Genomic DNA, 20103 nt, shown 5'->3' with positions numbered 1-20103 from the left:
CGCGCTTTTCGTATCTTTTTATAGAAAACTTAAGTTTTCAACCAGTCCTTGCAAAAATAACTATCCAACCAGCGATGAAATTTCATACATTCTGGAGTAGTCAATTAACAACGACAACACCATGTAATAACCAGGCAAGTTGGATAGATGAAGAGCGACAAAAGTCTCAACTTTTTGAGCAAATGCATCATCAGCCATTTACCGTTGAAGAGGTCTCATGAAAGGCTTTCACAACTGGAAAGCCCCTGGTCCAGACCACGTACATAATTATTGGATCAAAAAGCTGTGGTCAGCCCACAAACAACTGACCACACTAATAAATGATTTGCTGATGGAACCGAACAAACTTACAACGTTCCTCACTCAGGGATCAACTTTTCTGCTATCAAAAGATCCAGCGAAATATCGACCAATAACATGTTTACCAACACTATATAAGCTAATAACCGCGTGTCTTACAGAGCGCATATACCAACATTGCGAGGACAACAACATTATTGCTGTTCAACAGAAGGGATGTGCTAGGGGAGACATGGGCTGTAAGGAGCAATTGACCATCGACTCCGTAATTTGCAACCAGGCCTATAGTAATAAGAGAAATCTCTACACCGCCTACGTCGATTACAAGAAGGCCTTAGATTCTATCCCACATGAATGGCTTATTGATGTCCTTAGGATATATAAAATAGATGAACGCATTGTGACTCTACTGGAGAGCATAATGGCGATATGGAGAACAATTATGCATCTACAACTTCCTACTGGAGAGAGTATTGAGACAAATACAATACCGATCCGTAAGGGTATATATTCCAGGGCGACTCTCTGAGTCCACTTTGGTTCTGTCTAGCCATGAATCCTCTATCATCTCGACTCAATTCCACCTCTTGCGGCTTTGCTATTAAGAAGAATAGTAGGGAAATCGCATTTGCTCTATATGGACAATCTAAAGCTAATGGGTGCCACTAGTAATCAACTGGATCAGATGCTGAACATCGTGGAGGAATTCTCTGCTGATATCGGAATGAGGTTTGGGCTGTCGGATCCTTCGAGATGCAGGATGGCCAAACTATAGATGCCATGGAAGAGGGTGATACATACAAATACCTGGGAATGGTGCAGGCAGCGCGAATAGACCACCGAACAATGAAAGATAAACTCACTGCTAAATTTACAACAAGAGTAAAGCACATAGTGAAAACGAGCCTCAACAGTAAGAATCTATTTAAGGCGTTGAATACGTATGCCTGTACAGCACTAACATATTCCTTTGGAATTGTGGGATGGAGCAAGACGGACATCCAGAACTTGCAACGGAAGGCACGAACATTATTGACTAAGGCTCAAAAACACCACCCTCGAAGTGCCACAGAAAGAACTACGCTACCAAGACATCAGGGAGATTGAGAGGATTGGCAGACATTAGCAAACAGACCGACAAATTTCAGTTCTGAAAAATTTCTTTCATGAAAAGGCTAGATCGTCCGCTCTGCACCGTGCTATATGCGAGGTCGATGACTGAAACTGAAGAATCGCGAATTCGAAAGTCACTACGTTACTGATGAAGAAAAACATCGATCATGGGCACAAAAACCACTGCACGGGAGACACGTCAACGAGGTTAGCCAGGGACATGTCGACACCAACGCGTCGAACTACTGGTTAACTTCGGAACAACTGTTTCCCGAAACGGAAGGTTTCCTCTTGGCCATACAAGACCAAGTTATTCCAACTAGAAACTACTTGAAGTGCATTATTTCGGATCCTTCAGTACAGAGTGACAAATGTCGATATGGATGCCAAGTGACAGAATCCATCCAACACATAACGGGAGGATGTCAAACGTTTGCCCAAACTGAGTATAAGGCACGTCATGACTGCGTGGGAAAAACACTGCACCAAGAACTTGCAGTTAAACTGAACCTCTTGAGGACGGACAAAGTTCCATATTACAATTATACTCCAGAACCGGTTCTTGAAAATGACGAGTATAAATTGTACTGGGACCGAACTGTTCTCACCGACCAAAGAACTGTCAACAATAGACCAGATCTTATCCTGGTGGATAAGCGACTGAGGAGAACCACGCTGATTGACGTTGCTATACCTAATAACAATAACCTCCAAGGAAAATACAACGAAAAGATCATCAAATATCGAGATCTTGAAGGGCAAATCAGACGGCAATGGGAGATGGAGCATGTTCAAACAATTCCGATAATAATCTCGTCAACTGGACTTATACCAAAAACCCTTGTAGAGAACCTCAAACAACTGGGACTAAGTGAGCACCACTACAAAAACATGCAAAAAGCGGTGCTACTGGGGACAGCACGGGTCGTCAGAAAGTTCATGGGTACAGAAGACCGAACACCATCCAGGGCCCGACAACCTGGAAAGGGTCCCCTCAGAGCTTAATCCTTTTGATATCTTAGATATCTGGGATAAGTGAATGTTCCGTGAATGAGTGTGATTGCCGCAAGGCAAAAATCATAATAATAATAAAATACTGTTTACTTCAAAATTAATTTCACAAAGCAGTTATAAATCAAATTGGAAACATGATAAAGTTATAGTGTGTTTTCATTTTAAAAAAATATGCATTAATATACAGATCTAGTAAGGTCTAAATAAAGTGTCCAAACAATATTGTACTTACAAGCTACTTGTTTTTTCTAGTATTACTTTGTTTTCTCACGTTAATTACTGTAAAAGGTTTTTGTCGACCTTTCAAAACAACTATGAATAATCAAAATATCAAAAAGTCAAATCCTTTTGACAAGTCTACAAAAATACAAAGCGTAGTTGATTTTTGTTAAAGGAATCATACAGGCTTGCACTTTCTTTTAATATGGCATCTTCTGTAGACTTTTTCTCACGAAATCCATTTTGTACCTCAGACAACACATCGCTACCTTCCAAGAAGACCGTCACAACTCGAAAATTGCTATTTTTCAGTAGAGGCGTTTAAAAATATCCAATATTTATTTCATAGGGCCACGCTGCTTTTTGAAAAATATGTTTAATTTTTTTTTTTTGGTATTATTAAAGACCCTTGTGGAGAATATTTTTTGATGATAATTTTTTTAGTCTGTGTCATCAAACAAAAAAGAGAGTTAAATGTGACAGTCTTTGCTGAAAAAAAAATGACGTTTTTTTATTTCAATTTGAGTTAATAAAAGTATTAAGCTAAATTCATGTAAACGAAACTTGTTTATTATCTACTATAGTGTATTCCAACGCGTTCAAAACCGTCACCGAACGATTACGGTCATGCGCAGTAATTAAAATCCGTCGAATTTCAATTACTGCGCATGAGCGTGATCGTTTGATGACGGTTTTCTAACGCGTTGGATTGGAACAAACCTTATGAAAAATAAACCTAAATCAAATTTTTGGTAACATATTTTAAAAAATTATAATATTGAACTTTTATAATACTAGATTACACTTACACCAGAACAAACGTATTAAAGAAAAAAAAGCTTTTTTTCTAATAGTTTTAAAACGTATTAAGAAAAACTTAACTCTTAAACCTAGTTATTTTCTTCTTAACTCTCAAGTAAAAACATCTAACAAAACAGTCAAAATCTATAATCTACTTAAATAAATTGTGGTAGAAACCATGATAAAAGTCGGGTATTATTTTTTTCTCTAGTAACTGCATAATTCCCTTTTTTTTGGTTTCAAGAATTTCATTTTTATCTTCCTCCTTTAACTGCTTCTGCACATAATTCTGCTACCACGACCTGTTCTTCTGGGTTGGGTTGGGTTGGGTTGGTATCTTTGCTACTTCATTTTCTGTTTCAATTAAGCAATTTTGAATTTCCCAGGATGGTTGCTCTATGTTATGAACTTGTAATTTTTTTTTTGGCAAGCTTCAATATCATAGAAGTTCTTCGGGACATCTTAGAACTACAAAATAGATAATGAAAAATTTATTAAAATTAATTAGGACTGAAAGTGTGAAAAAAAAGTCAAAAAAAGTAAAAAGCAACAGACAACTTTTGGCAAATTTTATTTAACTTGTTTTATAAATAAAACTGTTATACTTACGCCTTAATATTTAATACAAACAAAAACGAATTTTTATTCAAGAAAGAACGTCATAACTCAAGATGAGACGTGTTCAGGTCTTTAAAAGTACAGAAATTTTCATAATAAAACGTCGTAAATAAACAATGTTCAACACAAAGTAAAAAAATTATTTATTTTTACAAGGAAGAGCGCACTAATTCTAAATATGACGTTTTTTTTCCGAAAAAAACTATATTTTATTTACCACATTTTCCATAAAAAATGCACCAACATAAAATGTGACGATATTTCTCGAAAAATATATAAAAAAAGAACCTAAACTTATATAGGACGGTCTTTCCCACAAATATTTTAAAAAACACTTGTCACTTTTATGTTGTGACGCTCTTAACTGAACAAACACAGGTGATGACTGCAACTGACCAGGCACAACTGAATTGATACGCTCTTGCGTGTTAAAACAGGAAAGGTTCTCACTTAGTACACTGACCACATGCGCCGCCAAGCGGCTATTCGTCGAAATTAGCTTGATGCGATATTTTTTGTAATAGAAGCAACTTCTGCTGAATCGATTTTCGTGGAAAACCGAAAAATCGATTTTTCGGACTTGTGACGGTCTTTCTGGAAGGTAGCGACATGATATTTTGTTAAAAACTTTACAATCTTTGTTTAAATTGTTAGTTAAATAAGCGCATTATTTATTTTATTGATTTATTCCCAATTAGTAAAGAATATTCCTAGACATTTTTCTAATGTACACAAACCAAAACAAACATACTGCACGAACGCCACTGCGGTGTCGTTCCATCGTTCGTTGGGTAAAAGGGGGGGTGAGCCCCCCCATTAACTTAATGGAAGTAGGCGAGGCCCCGTCGACGGAAACGATGGGGCGCGGCCCTGCCCTTGTTCGCCTGGGTGCGGCCCTGGATCGAGGGGGTGACATAAGGGTGTGCCCACCACCTTCACCCCCCCCATGGGTTTTTTCTTGTTTTTTTTTTTTATACAATGTAAGAGACACGCGAACGATCGCGCGGTGTAAATTAATGGCAATTAAGGGAACGTTTTGTTTAACGGGAAAACAATGGTAATATAGCGAAAATTCAAAATCGCGTTTTTTTCTGGATATTTGGGTTCAGGTTGAGGTGCTTGTATGAAGCATATTAGGTTGATGGTCAAAGGTCATTCCATTCGTTACCAGAACCGAGAAGTTTAATGGAACCCGTTAATGGTACAATAAATTTGATTATACCATTAGCTTTGTAGGAAAAGAGTGCCATGTCAATGGGTTTATTTTAAAAATTACGAAAAATTTGTGTTTTTGGAAAAACCGATGTTGTTATCAAAAAACTAATTATGCCATAGGCTTAGTTGGGCAAAAGTAGCTAAAAACAAATTCCATGACGATGGAAAAATCTGATTTAAATTGACGTGTTTCGCCTAATTTTCATACTATCTCTGGACCTCGTTGTGGAATTCAGGGCAATGAGAACTGCGCACAGGCTACACCACAGAATACAAATATACAATAGAGAAGTGGTGGTTGCATACAAACTGAAATTCTTCTGACAAGTCAGCTAGCGTCCTCTCGCTTGGCAACGGAAACTGTTATAACTAACTTGACAGTTTGACGTGCCTAATTGTACCAATCAAAATGGTAGAAAGGCGTGGCCAAATTAAGGCGGGAAATCAAGTTTCATTTAATCTGACAATCTTATCATTTAATCGTAATATCTAATGAAAACGCCTAATCAAAAAGGTTACTCATAGAGAAAAGAGCCTTTTTGATTAGGTGTTAGCATCAGATATTGATCTGAATTTAAATAAAACTTTTCAGCTTTATTTTACATATGTATCTACAGATCGTGTTATCGTGAGCTACGTATTACCCAAAATAATGGTAACACCACTTGGTTGCGGCTTGCAGGCAGCGCGGCGGAATTTTTCGTTTTTATTTTTTGAACCGGGAGTCAACAGACCTCACTTTGCTGTTACTGCACGTTGCATTAATAATTTTTGAGCGTTATTTTCGTGTTTTTTTCACTATGGCTGTTTATACCCCTTCCGAAAGAGTTCAACTAATGGTTTGATGGGGGCAATTCGGCAGAACAATATAGATATTTGTTTTCAGTGACATTTGAGAATAGACCGATTCGTTGTGCAAAACCGGTTTTAAATGTGGTTACAAATTTTGAGACATCTTTTTGTCTTCAAGATTGTAAAAAATGCCACACAAACGTCAAGAACCACCTGTTGAAATGGTCCAGGATATAGAACGGCGGGAAGAAATGGTTTGCAGTACCCTAGAACTTGATTCGACACGGTCCACTAGAAGTGTTGGAGAGGAACTGAGAATGAGCAATAAAACTGTTGCCTCGTATCTGGAAAAAAATATGGGTACAAATGTTTCAAGTATTCAAAAACACAGGAAATATTTCCTGAAGACCAGTGGCGAAGATTGGAATTTTGTAAAACCATGATGGAAAAGGCAAATGAAAACGAATATTTTTTAAAAAAATATTTTGTTTTCTGATGAATCTTCTTTTCCATTACATGGCAAACACAATCCTTCCATTGTTCGTTATGGGTCTCAGGAAAACGAGCACAGAACTTTTCAGTTTCGTACCCAGTATCCTCAGAAATTGAATGTTTGGGCGACAATGTTATAGGGCCATTTTTTATTGATGGCACTTTAAACGCCCAAAAGTACCTTGAGTTGCTGCAAAACCAAGTTCTTCCTGCCATTCAAATCCTACCTGATGTAGACCTGGGATCGGTTTATTTTCAGCAAGATGGCTGTCCTGCTCATAACGCGGCTAGGGTAAAAGAATTTTTAACAAATACTTTTCCTAACCGCCTTATTAGTGGGACTGGCGATATTAAATGGCCTCCTAGATCTCCAGATTTGTCTCCAAATGACTTTTATCTATGGGGTTACCCTAAACAGACCATTTACAAGCATGAATTTAGTAGGCCAACAAATTTAGAGGAGTTGCGAAATAAAATTGTCGAGGGTGCCAATTACATTTTACCTGAAACTCTTTTGGAGGTGCGAAATAGCTTTTACGATAGGTTAAGTTTTTGTTTAGCGAAAGAAGGCGATTTATTTGAGCCTTTTATTTAAAAAATGATATGTTGTTAAGTTTGTTTATTAGAGTTTTATTTCTGATTTTTTATTATATTTTTATCAGAGTTGATATTTTATTTTTTATTAGAATAACGCTTTAGTTTTCATTATGCAAAACACAGCAAATTAAACATTTTAAGATTACAATTCCATGCGGGTTTTACACATTGTCATGTCTGTAAAATCCGCATTAGATTAAATATTTTAAAAATGCCTGGATTTTCGCGCAATATTTTGGGACATTTTGTCACCAAACGACTCAGCTCCCACGAAAGTCAGATGTTTACTAATCCCGTCCTCGGGCCGGCCGGGGCGGTGCTCTGTCGCAGGCACTCGTACACGCGCGACGTTGCAAAATTTCGCCTCTATGCGGTTTCCTATAAGTAACGAACGAAAACACGATCTGTATATGAGTTAATTTACTGCAATAAATTAACAATAGTGCATGACATATTACCAATTGGACAAATGAAAATAAAACAATATTTTTCTTTAATACATTAATTTTTTAATTTTCCTGAAAAAAATTACTTAAAATGATATACCGTCAAATAGGGTGAATTTGATTTCACGGGGCGACTTTGATCACCATATCAAAATATTTTACATTGAAATTTCCCGCGCATATTAAGTGCCGATTTTTTCCGTTCGGTAAAAAATCATATTCAGTAATGGTGTGGCTAGTGATCCATGTGCATGTTTTTTGTCAGTTAAACGTTTTTTTTTGGAGTTTGCGGCTCTCAAGCATGTAAGTAATATTTAGACAAAAATATAACTTTCCAAAATTTGACTGCTATTTAAAAATACATGCAAATTGTGGATATGTGCGTGATATATTTAGTATCCTGAATATCTTGTATTTTTATAACTTCAAAATGAAGTTTGCGGCGTTGCCGGATTTTGTCAAATTTTAAGATTTATTGGATGAGGTCAAATGGTCCCAAGGTAAATACGGTATGCACTAATAATGGCCTTAAAACTAAGTATACCAATAAAGTACACCCTAATGTTAAGAAACTATTTCAATTTAAAGAAGTTTCTGAAAAGCAAGTTGAAAAAATAATTTGTAGTATAAAATCTACTGCAACTGGTTCTGATGGCATGGGCATTAAAATGATTTCACTTTTAGTTCCTTATTTAACACCCTATATAACTTTTATAATTAATAAAGCACTTGTATTATCAAAATTTCCATCTGAATGGAAGAATGCTGATTTACTGCCCATCCCAAAAAATAATACCCCTACGGAATTTTCTCATTATCGACCTATAAGTATATTGCCAACCCTTTCTAAAATATTGGAAAAGGCCATGTATATGCAATTAAATTATTTTTTTAGACTTAATTCCATAATTCCTAGTACTCAGTCAGGGTTTCGATCGCAGCATGGTACCATGACAGCACTATTGCATGTATGTGATGATATTTTTAGTGCTTTGGATAATAGAAAGGTTACTGCATTAGTGCTGCTGGACTATAGCAAAGCGTTTGATACTCTGGATCACTCTCTTCTTCTTACCAAACTAAAATATTTTGGATTACACGAGTCGGCGCTGAGTCTACTTTGTAATTACTTAAGTAATAGAAAGCAAAGAGTGCGCTTAAATTCCACCTTTTCAGAATATTTAAATATTAATCAGGGAGTTCCTCAAGGCAGCATTTTGGGGCCACTACTATTTTCGATTTATACTTGTGATTTTTCTGAATTCCTGCATAACTGCAAGTCTCACCAATATGCAGATGACGTCCAACTCTACTCAGCTTTTCCGATAAATGAACTGAATACTGGCTTAGCACGCATTAATACCGATTTAAATCAAATTGTACAGGTGTCTAATTTTCATGGGCTGGCTCTCAACGGTACTAAATCTAAACTATTACTTTTTGGAATGCCTAAGTCTTATCATTTGAATTTAAATGTTATTATCGATGGAAATATTATACAACCATCTGACTGCGAAAGAAACCTAGGCATTCTTCTTGATAATCAGCTTAATTTTGTAAAACATATTTCCAGTATTTTACAAAAAGCCTATTATAAATTGAAAATTCTATACATGCATAAGGATATTTTATCTTCTGATGTTAAACTCAAATTAAGTGATTCGTTGATTCTCTCTTTAATTAGCTATGGTAGTGTACTCTTCTGGCCAGCTCTTGCTCAAAAGGACAAGTTAAGCCTACAAAAGCTACAAAATGCTTGCCTAAAGTTTTGCTACGATAGAAGAAAATTTGATCACGTCACCCCGTTATTTCTTGCCTCTGGCTGGTTGAATTTGGATGAACGTTATAAAATCAATATGGCTGTTGTTGTTTATAAGGTACTCCATAATAAACTTCCCCAATATCTATATGACAAATTATCCAGTCATAACAGCATACATGGCCGTGAAATGCGCCACTCTGCAAACCTTTTGATACCAAATCATAGAACTGCCAAATTCCAAGGGTCTTTCAGTTATAGTGCGGTTAAGGTATATAATTCATTGCCAAATAACCTTAAAGCTAAAACCTCGGCTGTCTTATTTCGAAAAGCTGTCAAATCTTACTTTTCTAACACTGCGAACTAATAACTAAAATATAAAAAATATATATTTCATTTAATTTTAAGTTATATCACTAATTACTTTTTTCTTTTATAAACTAGATATAATTATAATTATTTTAATAATTAATTACGTCATGTGATATAAGCAAAATTCTATTTTAGGTTTCTTATAATTTTAGGCTTCTCTTTTTTTCTTTTTTTTTTCTGCATGTTTTTCATAATGTTTAAAACTTATTCAATTTATTTATTATTTACATTGTTATGCTTTCGTATGTTAAGTTAGCAGTGCGGTTAGATAGAGTAGCCCCAGGCTAGATCTCGCCGCATTTTTGGATAATAACTTTTGTAACTATTTTCGTAATATAAAGGCATTTATTATTATTATTATTATTATTATTAAATTGATCAACTGAATGGGGTGAAATTGATCAGCAGATTGTAAAGCTTATATAATTTTAAGGGTATAGTACTACTAGTAATAATAATATTTTTGGTTTTAGAATATTGACATAATGCCGAGAGTTTATAAGAGAAAAGTTGGGGCACGAAGGTACAAAGACTACGGTCAAGAGCCCATAGAAAAAGCGTTCATAAATGAAGGGTGGAGTTTACGCAAAGCTGCAAAATGGTTCAAGATTTCTTACGGGACCTTAAATAATAGATACCATGGGCATCATGTTAAAAGTAACGGCGGGCAAACCGTTTTTAGCTCCAATGAAGAGCAATCAATTCTTAAATGTGTTGCTATTTGTGGCGAATGGGGGTTTCCTCTTAATTTAACAGATTTAAGGCATATGGCAAAAAACCTGCTAGATATCCAAGGTCGTTCAGTGGCAAAATTTAAGGACAATTTACCCGGTACCGATTGGGTATTTTTGCTGTTAAAAAGACATAACAATATAATAACTGAAAGGCTTGCAGCTAATATTAAAAGGGCTCGTGCTGATGTTTCCAGGCAAACATAACTGAATATTTTGAAAACCTTAAAACAACTTTAAATGGTATTCCGTTGTGCAACGTATATAATTATGATGAAACTAATTTGCTTGACGACCCTGGGCGCAAAAAAATAATATATTCCCGTGGAATAAAATACCCTGAACGAGTGTGCAATTTTACTAAATCTATAACCTCAGTGATGATGTGTGGTTCTGCAGCAGGAGTTTTTTTGCCACCACATATAATTTATCAAGGAGAAAAAATGTGGGCGCAGTGGACTGAACAAGGACCAAAATTAGAACCCTGTTGCATAGATAGATGCTGTGCAGCTGGATCATGATACAACCGAACGTCACATGGGTGGATCGACGCCGAAACTTTTAATGACTGGTTTAAGTCTGCGTTTCTTCCACATGCCAAAAGACAGCAAGGGCGAAAAATTCTAATAGGCGATAACTTAGCCTCACATTTCACAGAAAAAGTTATTAGACTGTGTGAAGAACATAACATTGGATTTGTATGCTTGCCAAAGAACGCGACACATTTATGTCAGCCGTTGGACGTAGGGTTTTTCAGGCCATTTAAAATGGCCTGGAGAGAAGTCTTGCTAGAATGGAAAAATACCTATTCGACACATTCATCAATTGACAAAAAGGATTTTCCACATTTGTTGCAAAAAACCTTGGTGACAATGGATAGTAAACTATCCAAAGATAAAATACCTCATGCGGTTAAACGAAATCTTATTTCTTCTTTTGAAGCAAGTGGCATAGTCCCTTTAAATCCAAACCGAGTATTAGACAAGCTGCCTAGAGAAGATTTTAATCAAGATTAAGCGTAGAACGTGTTGGTAAATTACTTACAACAACAGAGATTTTCAAATGCTCCAACAAGACGAAATAAGAAGAGAACAAAACTTGATGTTCAGCCAGGGAAAAGTGTGACAGCCCAAAATGATTCCAACAGTTCAGACAGCGACATTGAATATTTGGAAGTGCGTCAAAGTGAGATCAAAATTGGGACATTTTTATTGGTTAAAGTGTTGGGGGGCATGCGAAAAAGTGTTAGCTATCGTTACATAGCTACAGTTCAAAATTTCAATGAAAAGGAATTCGAAGTTCTGGGACTAAAATCTGTCGATGGAAGAAAAACTGTTTTTAAACCACAAGAAGGCTACGAGTTTTCGATAGAGTTGGTAGATATAATTGCTATTTTGCCAGAACCTGCCGCTGAATGCGTCAAAGGTCAAATCATTTATCAATTCAAAAAAGCAGTAGATATTAAGGAGATGTAAAGCCTTACTATACGCATTACTGCTTCTATCTATTAATTGAAAATTTGTTTCTTTACTTTTTGAATGTCTTTTATAAGTTTTTGTATTTTTAAGCAAGTGTTTTTAATAAAGTATTGAAAAACTGCAATGTTTATTTTTTATTTTACCTAAAAAATAACCAATTTACAATCGAAATGATCAATTTAACCCCGTTTCACGGTACATAATATACAATAATTTATTATAACAGCACATTATATAAATTAGAATTAATCTAAAAATGTTTTAAAGTATTTTGTTAGCACTGAACTACCCTAATTTTAAACAGATTAGAAAAGGTTATCAAAATTTTTGTTCTATTTTGTCATCATACATCCAAAGGCACTTCCATTAGGTTAATAATATCATTTTATTTACACATAGATTCACTAGAGGATGAATTATCCTTATTTAATATGTACTTGTATCGGTTTCCAAAAGAAAAATTTTAAAAATTAATTAAAAATTCTATAGCAGAGTATTATCTAAAGAAACAATATATCCATCTACAAAACAAAATAAACTCTTTGAAAATGAAAACAACTTTTTACTATGAACGTATATCATTTACATAGTATTATATATATTTGTTGGTCACTTATAATACTAACAACATATCTTGGAACTATAATATTAATAAAAACTTAATTCAAGGACAGATGTTACATCAAGGAAATTGAAAAATTTTAAATCAATTTTAAATTGTTGAATAGAAAATGAGAAACCAGACATTCTGTAATATGTATTTATAATAATGTAGTTAAAAATTAAATACTTGAAAAGTGAAACTTCTTCATTGAAATCAACTGAATTTGATTTTATTAAAGACTAAAGATTGACAATACAAAAACAAAATAGTAATAAATAAAATCAGATTTTCTTACCAGAAACTTGGAATTGCTTGCCGCAAATCAATTAAAATATTACTCCCAATGTTGAAAGAGAACTTTTTAGAAAAATAGTCATGAATTCAAAATTTCAACTTTCAACTTCAATCATTGGTAGAAGAAATATTAAATGCTCTTCTTTTTCAAATTGTCACCGGTATTGTGTATGGTATCAATATTTTATTAAATACAATTAGCATTTTACAAACTGACAAACTTGCTTCACCCACAAGAATGTTAAATAATAAAAACCTTATCGTTTGGTACTCTGATTAATTAGTCACAGTTGTTTTATAAAACGACTTTGTTTATAATCCAGCTACGACATATACATTAAAAATATAATGAATCTTTTAATACTGATCGTTTTAATCCTAAAAAAAAACCCATAATTCCAATTATATACCGGAAACTGACAAAACGCAAGAAACCCAAAACCTAGCCATAAAACAAAATGAAACCGTCAAGCGATTTCCTATCACGTGACCCATACATACGGCTCTCCATATCGGGTCACCGGAATCTTTTAATCCATTTAACAAGCGCATAAATCCTCGGAAATTACGGCCCGAGTTTCCACTCGCCATAATTCTTGTCAATTTGTTGTTCAGGAGAATAACGGAAAAAATTTGCATTAACCACCTGATGACGGTCGTAGTGTTGCTGCTTCAACTTTTCATTATCTAGGTTCAAAAATACAGTTTTTAAATTAAAACTATTGGTGTAATTATCAACTGTATATGGTCAAGGTATATTTATTGAACAGTAGAATATACATACGTATATCATATACGATTCTGTTTATACAAGGAAGAAAATTTTGGTTTTTTGAAAAAATTGACAAAGGACTTATATAATTAGTCTTTACATTCGATTACTACACCTTAAATATGCGATAAAATGACTCCGATATTACATACAATATACCATCGCGTAGCATACGTTATACTTTTCATACACCTATATATCTTATGGTGTAATAATGGAATATCATACATTATACCATACTTAAAAGTTTGAATTTTATGAGATAATAATTGTATATTATCACCATGTAATAAACCTTCTTGTTAAACGTGAATGAAACATAATATCGAATTCCTCGACGTATATCATACGGACATTTTATACGATATTTATAATTGAAGTTCAAGCAAAAATCTACATCTGGTATAAACTAAAAATTAACATTGCATGTTGCTTAGGAACCTCAAAAAAACTGATGATCCTGACTAGTCATCTATATACATTCTGGTTAATTAAAAATATATTCAAAATTGAATCGAGGTGGGGTTTTAAGGGCAGGGCCGTAATGGCATGCGATTACGAAACCGGAGGTTGGATGAAAGTAATTTGGTTTACGACGGCGGTGCCTCGCGTTCCTCCTCACTCCCTCTTAGCCCCCTACTCCACCCCATCGACTGTGAGGTGGAAGGGGGAGGTAAACCGTTTAAATTAAGCGGCTTAATTTATTTTTATAGGCCTTAAAACGTCGAAACTGGCGCTCGTGAGCCGGATTTGTTGTTTCTTCACCCACCGTTTGCACAGATTTATGTATGTACAATGTTGTGTCGGTTTGCGGGCGAGTGGGGTGAGGTCTTAATGTAAACAAATTCATGGTTCGCTCTCCATGTTTTTCTTATAATGGGGACTGAAGGAACTTGAAAAAATCTTTTATTACTATGTTTATCAGAACCATTTAAAATATACAAATCAAAATATTATTTTTACTAAATCAAATGACTTACCTGTAATAAAGTTCTATTGTAGTTATACAGTGCCTATTTGTCTTCCCTCTTATCTTTTGAATGCATTTATATGAAAAATTGAAATTTGGCACACATCATTAGCAACCTAAATACTACTCTCTGGTACTCGTTTTTAGCAATTTTTTCTTTAAGAATCTTCTTGTTATTTTGTATCTTGATGTTATTCATTTTAAGCTACTTTTTTTCTTTCCAATAAGTGAATTACATTTTCCCGATCATCAATAATTTAAATAACGGATCCTCTGCCAAGACGTTCTTTATAAAAGCCACAACATTCTCACATATAAAATTACAGAAACAAACAAGCGACAAGGCTGTCTGAATCTCTGTTTTACATCCACAACATTTAACAGACCGAACGTCTTCCAAAACAAGAGAAGATTAGTGGGTAACACATCGAAACACAAACCAGCCATGTATAGAAATCCCCCCTGGCATGTTCTACTTGACGGTTCTAATCGCATTTACCGTCGGGATTTTGGTGCTTTTTATCTCTTTTCCTCATCAAAAGCAAAAAGAAGGATAACAAATACAAATTCAAAATCTTTTTAGTTGCCGAATATATACAGGGTGTTCAAGTTAAGGATCCTAATCATGGGGATCTCAGTACCCATTGAAGTTACAGCTTAGGTTAAACTAGAAAAAAGTTGCGTACTTTGAAGCGTATTTAATTATGCCGTTGAGAAAATTCAAAAAATTTCATGGCCTGCCGATATATTGGGGGAAAAGGGAAATTTGCCAAAATCGATTTTATTTTTTTCTGACTTTATTTTAAAAGATATAAAAAAATTAATAACTTTTTAAGAACTACGTGATGGCTTTCGAGAAACCATCATCAACTTTATTTTTTTATATGGCCCGGAAAAAAGTATACCCTGATCTGATTCCATTTTTTATTACAAATTCAACGATGAAGAATAAATGCGACTTTTTTATTTTTTTAACATATTTTTAAGTAGGCTTTGCAAAGTAAATAATGCTTTGACATTTTGACATACCTAAATACTTCTCATTAATTTCACATATTAGTTAAATATCTACTTACAAAGAAATGGACCATACTAGAAACTATTTACATATTTTTTATATATATTAGGGCCTTGAGGAACATCTGTGGCAATTGGTAAAAATTCAGATCGAACGGTTTGAATCTTTCCACATAAAAATGTAATATTGTTCGAAAAATTTTATAGAATAATCAGAATTTCCATAGTAATGAATATTGGCTAGTAGCACATTATGGCTAATCCTTTGATTGAGCTTGCATCAGTGTGAAGTTCACATTCTAATGCCGGATTAAACATACGCAAAACTGGCGTTTCAGTAAGTTTCTTTAAAATTAATTGTTTAACACTCTCACATTCTGTAGTGCATTCAAAAACACTATTTTTTCTTAACAATGCTGTAATCGGAGCAGCCAACATAGAAAAACCTTTAATAAACTTGCGAAAATATCCAGCAAGTCCCATAAACTGTCTAACACCTTTTATACATCTTTAGGAGTAGGCGATTGAAGTAACGCATTCACTTTTCGCAGACAGCTTTTCGAGATTGTTTTTGAAGGCACGAGAACATCATCCAAATAAATGTAGGCTTTACTACGATTAAACTCATACAGTTCATCTGGAGTAATAAAGGCGGTAATGTGTTTAGAATCCTTATCAATTTCCATTTGATAGAATCCAGATTTCATGTCCAACGTTGTAAAATATTTGGCATGACATAGAGCGTTTATTTGATCATCAATGATGGGCAAGGGATAAATTTCCTTATAAAGTCCAGTTCAGAGATCTATTAGAATCTTTGATGTGTCGCAGATGCCGCACTAACTAGTCCGTGCGCCTATGTCATATTTATTGTTGCATGATATATATGTTTAAATGGCAAAATTTTATATTATCTATCTATGAAATCATTTAAATATACGTAAAACCCCATGTTTTATACTATTTTTTATTTTTCTTTCGAAAATGTCAATTTTTAGAAAGAAAATAATATCACAAGAAAATAATATCGAAAAATTGACCGCGGACTAAAATTCAAGCATCTGACAAAATATTTTAAACACTTCCAGCACTCACAGACTTGTCACCTCTTTTTAGCCAGTCTATTAAACAAAGATAAAACACCTGCGTTCTGACAATTCCCACTTTAGGCTGTGCAAGTGATTGTGTATCTCTCTCTATCCCACTGAATTTAAGAATTACGGGGCCGTGCCCAAATAAATTTTTGTACCGTTTTTGTATTATTTTCGTCGTGTTTTTAAAGAGATCTTTACGGATGGGTCTATCGCCTTTAAAATAGTTGTTGGATGGGTCTTTCAGCTTTAATAGTTGGGAGGGGGGCCATGTGAGGTTATTATTTGATGTGTTTTGCCGGTTATGCTTTTTACACGTTTATGAAAGTAAAGAATTTAGAATTTGGCCTGTATTCCTGTAAATTTTTTGCAGTTTTTACTGTGAGGAACAGTGTTTTTTTATTTGTGTTTGTGGATTTGTTTTGGTATTATACCTATAGACCTTAAAATGTTTCGACCCTGGAAAAATAGGCAGGAAAATTTGGCAAATGAAGAGGAAAGTGTTTGTGCGGGCTTACGGAGGCCGTGGGTGTACAAGAAAGAAAGACAATAACATTTGTGAAAAAAAAAAATAAGAGTGATCTGGGCAGTGATTTAGACTTACATAGTTCTGATAGTTCATTTTCTAGTATTGAGGAAGCAAAAAGAACCAAGGGAAGTAGAAGCTACAGAGGAAATCAAGCAGTTTTAAAAGAACAAATTTATCTAAATATCTATAACAATCTAAGAAATGATACTCAGTTCACAAATGATTGTAGTGCTTTGCAAAAAATAGCGTTTTTAACAGGGGTTCCCTATAGGGATATATGTACTATAGTACAATATGCCTGTAAAAAAAAGGATTAAACACAGAATAAAAAGGAAAGATGCAGGACAATCAAAGGGACTTGACATGGATATTGCCAAATTGCTAAGGAAAGGTGTGTATTCTAAATACAAAAACAATGAGGTTCTGACCATATAGACACCTTATCGGCAAGGGACGAACATTTCTCAGTCTTAACCTTGCAGAGATACCTGATAAAACTTGGATTTAAGCTTAAGATGGTTAACAAAAGAGCTGCTGTAATGGAATTGTCAGGTGGTGTATAGAATATTTGAGGAAAATTTAAAAAATTTGGGAGGAAGAAAGATCCATATATTATTTAGCCGAAACATGATATGATACATTTATGATTGATGTATGATTTCCATTCTCTGGGAAAAAAGTCTCTTTTTTGCCATAGTAAGAAAACCATATTTTTATTAATAAAACAAGTTTAAAATTTTGTTTTTTACAGCTTACTGCCCCTGTTGTCCTTCAGTGATACAATAAAGACTGCTTCTTCCACCATTCTCTGGGAAAAACCCTGTTTTGCTATGGTAAGAAAAACACTGTTTTTTATAAGAAAACAAATCTAAAATTTTGTTTTTTACAGCTTACTACCCCTGTTGTCCTTCAGCAACACAATGAAGACTGCTTCTTCCTCCATTCTCTGGAAAAAAGTCCCTTTTTTGCCATAGTAAGAAAATCCTATTTTTATTAATTAAACAAGTTTAAAGTTTTGTTTTTTTCAGCTTACTGCCCCTGTTTGTCCTTAAGCGACACAATAAAGAATATAATTATAATGTAATGCTTTAGTATCCATATGCTGATGTGCGAGATGAAGTTGAAATCCATAGCAGCAACAGAGAAACTGTTTCCTTCCTTAATGGAAGAAACTGCTAAAGAACAATGGCAAAAAAACAGAATTTACAAAATTTGTATTAACTTTTTGGGCCAGATTCAAAAGAGTGGATAAATTTATAAAAGTATTTAGTATCCTCACTGTAGTTTTAGGATCCAGTATACTTAAAATGTAGTGTTTTGTATAAGATTTTTAGTTTTTAGTATAAGCATTTATTTTTGTTAATTTTTATCTAATCTCTCCTAATATGCATAATAACTAAATACGAGGCAAACAAATTAATAAATACGTTAGGGATGTAAGGTGTGTTTTTTTTTATAAGTAAAACTTGTGTCTTTTAAAGGCATAAAGTATAGACAGCCAGATGATTTTTAATGTAAAAGTTTATTTTAAAAAATATACTTCCAATTTTCTGACTACATAATTACTTTTTATCAAAAGAAGTTGGTACTAAATATAGAGATGGGGGGTTTTCATGAGTATATTATTATAATAATATATCATAATATGTATTAATAAAAAAAAACTATAATAAAGGACATTGAATATGGCAGCCACAATCCCCATTAATAACCACCACCATGTAAAAATAAATCTCAATTCCCAAAAAAAGGAAATATATAAAATTTGAAGACAAACCAAAACATTTTACACTTTTGTGTCAAAAAGTAACTATTTAATGCCTTAATCCACAGAATAAATGGGCCTAAGTAATTTGTCACCTACTCTCTCATTAAACTCCAAAATGCTTTATTGTCAATATAAACATAGAAGTTGTAGACAAAGCCAATAGACTGTACATTAAAGGAATAAAAACGAGAAACTAATTTAAAATAAAATAAAATTATATAGTAAAACTTTGAAAAATACTTAAATGCTAATCATTAAAAATTCATCATAGTTTAGGTGCTACATAGTTTAGTACGCTTTACTAGCAAGAAATATTTTCTTCCTTGTACGTAGGCTTTTTTCAGTCTTAAGTTGTCTTATTTCTAGTGGAAGTTTATTAAACAGCTTTCTACCTCCATATATGATAGAGCTACGGACAAGTTCAAAATGAGGAATGGGTAGCCTCAACAAATAGTTTTATCGCGTATTATAGTGGCTTCCTAAGTGGAGTTCCTGTTTATATTTTCTAAAAACTAAGCAAACTGTTTCCAAAATAAAAATACAACACAGGGTTAAAATATTATGACTTACAAAAGCGGGCGACATGAATCACGAGGCTTGGCCCCACATAGATATCTAATGGCCCCTTTTTGGAGTACAAACACTGAACTAAAAAGTGAATTTGAACATGAACCCCAAAAGCAAATTCGATATTGAAGGTGCGACCCGATAATCGCGAAGTATGCAGATCTGGCGATGGAGAAATTAAGACTGGTGGCAATAACCCTTAGGGCGTAGCAGCCTGATGAGACTTTTCTACATACATTCACAATATGGTCTTCAAATTTAAGGAACTTGTCTATGGAAAGACCCAAAAACTTACTGAACGGTGGCATGTTGATGGCTTCATTATTTAAACATATATCATTTGTATTACATTTAAGGATATTTGTTTTGGAAACATTAAATGTCAAAAAATTTGCATCACACCAGTCTTTTATTTTTCACAAATCTGCACGTATATTGGCCTCCATTTGAGAAACATCAGAGTCGTGCCAGAGGATGGTGGTATCATCGGCACACCAGTTACCTGCAGTTGTGGCATGAACTCTTATTCTTAATATTAACCATT

The 20103-nt window shown here is 34.1% G+C and overlaps 1 long non-coding RNA gene across 1 annotated transcript; it reads left to right on the top strand.

The window, feature by feature from the left end:
• Positions 1-17512: 17512 nt before the first annotated feature.
• Positions 17513-18711, top strand: LOC126750436 (uncharacterized). Its single transcript, XR_007665725.1, has 3 exons — positions 17513-18057; positions 18114-18197; positions 18253-18711. It is a non-coding gene; the product is annotated as an uncharacterized LOC126750436 (long non-coding RNA).
• The last annotated feature ends 1392 nt before the right edge of the window (positions 18712-20103 follow it).

Source organism: Anthonomus grandis, chromosome 2 (genome assembly GCF_022605725.1).
Source record: "Anthonomus grandis grandis chromosome 2, icAntGran1.3, whole genome shotgun sequence".
NCBI classification, from domain to species: Eukaryota; Metazoa; Arthropoda; class Insecta; order Coleoptera; family Curculionidae; genus Anthonomus; species Anthonomus grandis.
The sequence above is the reverse complement of the archived record's forward strand: the minus strand, read 5'-3'. Positions and strand labels throughout refer to the sequence as shown.